We start from the raw sequence: 2,438 nt of genomic DNA, 5'->3' as shown, positions 1-2,438 counted from the left end.
CATTGTGTCTATGATATTAACATAAAGACTTAATAATAATAGACTTCCGATGCATTGGTCTAAAGTCAAATGCGATGATTAAACATTTTTGGCCCAATTTTGACTCTGTACTAAATGATGTTATGAAAACATAACATTGTAACATGAGTCATGTAATTGAAGGCTAATAGACAAGCTAACAGACAGTATGTTTTTGTCATTTTGGACTCAGCCTTCTGTGCTGACCTGTCACCATGAAAGTGGGCCGTGAGGATAATCCCTGCGTGATCACATGACCTATGTCATTTTTTTTTTAAAGACAGGACTCAGCAAAAACAGACCTACAATACATAAAATATACAGTATATATATATTACTAATATATGTTACTTAAGCAGCTACAGTAGGGTCTACTTCAAACAGGAGATATATACAGTAGGTAATGACTTAATAGACAACCGTTATTGGTGATGCAAGGTTGCCATGGTAACCACAGCAACGGCATTGTCCTGATAACAAGCCATGACTTAAAGGGAATCAGGACCCGTTTTACACAAAAGCTCTCATTACGCAAAAACAACAAAAAATGATGGTGACGTTACGAGACCAGTACTAACACTGAAATTTTATGGGAATAAAGTTTTCCGATTACAGTAAAAAAAAAAAAAAAAAAAAATTCAAATCAAGTATTAAGTTAGAAATTTGGGACTAAGATTGTAATATTACAACCTAAAAAAATCCTAACTGAAAATAAATAATTAAATAAGTAAATAAATAAATAAAACATTTTACCCGAAAAGTCTGTAATTTAAAAATACAATAAATTCATAACATTATGAGGTGAAAAGACTAAATCAACTATATAAAAAAATAAAATTACAAAATTAAAAGCAAGTAAAATAATTTACTCAAAATGAAAATAAATATATAATTTTTCAAGAAAAAATGCAATTGTTTCAAGAATCAAGTTAGAATTATATACAAACAAATTTGTCATATTACAGGAAAATAAATCATAATTTTAGGTTCATAAAGTCATAATATGAAAAAGAAAAAAACTTTCATATTTATGAGAACAAATCAGCAATTTAGAGTCAATTAAAAGAATCATTTAAATGGCGCAAATACCTGATATTATGGGGGAAGAGTACAATAAAAAAAATTTTTACAGACTTAACTCAACATTTTTGTTCATATTACAAAAAAAAGTGACAATTCCTGTTGAATTAAGTGGTAATATTCCTATAATAATAGAAAATAAATCACAACTTAATAATGTTAGGATTTTTGGAGAAACAGTTTAAATTTTATGATTGAAAAAAGTTGTAATATTACCAAAAAGAATGAAGTTAAGAAAATACTAGAAAAAATACAATATCACAAGAATAAAGTGTGCATTTGATCAGAACAAATAATAATAATAATTCAATAAAAGTGTATATTTTAAGAATAATATATACGTGAACAGCAGTAATATTCCAAGTGGAAGCCATGGCAGCCAAAAGAGCGTTTGCGTTGCGTTTAAAGACGACTTTGACATATTTCATTCTGCGCCATGGCTTATAAAGCTCTCAATCCTCCAATAATGAGGAGTGTGTGTGCACTTTGAGAGTGTTTGTGCATGTGTGTGTGTGTGTGTGTGTGTGTGTGTCCGTGCTGACACAAATCTTCCAAGTGATACACGGCTTATGAGTGTGCGTGACTAATAGAAATAGAAGATAATCCTTAGTGCTGCTTGCGTCTGCAACTGGCTGCTTGTGAAAGGAGGAAAGAGGCTGATATTGCGTCTTTCATCACCATCGACCCCCCCCCAAAAAAAACATGGAAGACACACATAGGAGTGATAACGACTTGAAAGTCAATTCCAAGCACACAGTTCATATTGTAATCACCATGGCAACAACATGGAAATGACAAACATGGATAATTAAAGTGTATATGATCATGGCACATTATGTGTCATGTAACTTTTTACAAAATCTCAAATTTGCATACTTTCATTTTTCATTTTTCTGTGTTAAGGTCATGTGACAATGTATAGCATTCTGTGTGAGCGGAAGTCGTTCTCTTCTGTTCTATAGCACACAATTCCAAAGGGAAATCAACCCTGGTCAGGTTCCCCATAGGCTAAAGTTGCAACAATGTACCCGACTCTAACTGAGGGCCCCTTTGCTAAAGCTTTACAAGAACTACAGTGACCCCTGCTGGACATGCCATGTTATTACAAAACTTAATCTGGCTTTTGTTTGAATGAGCACACCAAATACGCAACATTTTTATATGGAAGCCCGTTTCTACCGCTGAAAAAAAAGTCATCTTAATAGTAAATCATAATTATGAGATAAAAAGTCGAAATTATGAGTTAAGAAAGTTCTAATTATGGTATAAAAAAAATCGAAATTATGAGATACTAACTGCGCATGTGCCACAGGTACCGCCTTCTTCACTTGGGAAAAATG

Source organism: Doryrhamphus excisus, linkage group LG21 (genome assembly GCF_037039965.1).
Source record: "Doryrhamphus excisus strain RoL-2023G ecotype Guam linkage group LG21, RoL_Dexc_Guam_v1.1, whole genome shotgun sequence".
NCBI lineage: Eukaryota > Metazoa > Chordata > Actinopteri > Syngnathiformes > Syngnathidae > Doryrhamphus > Doryrhamphus excisus.
Note: the sequence above shows the minus strand (reverse complement) of the source record.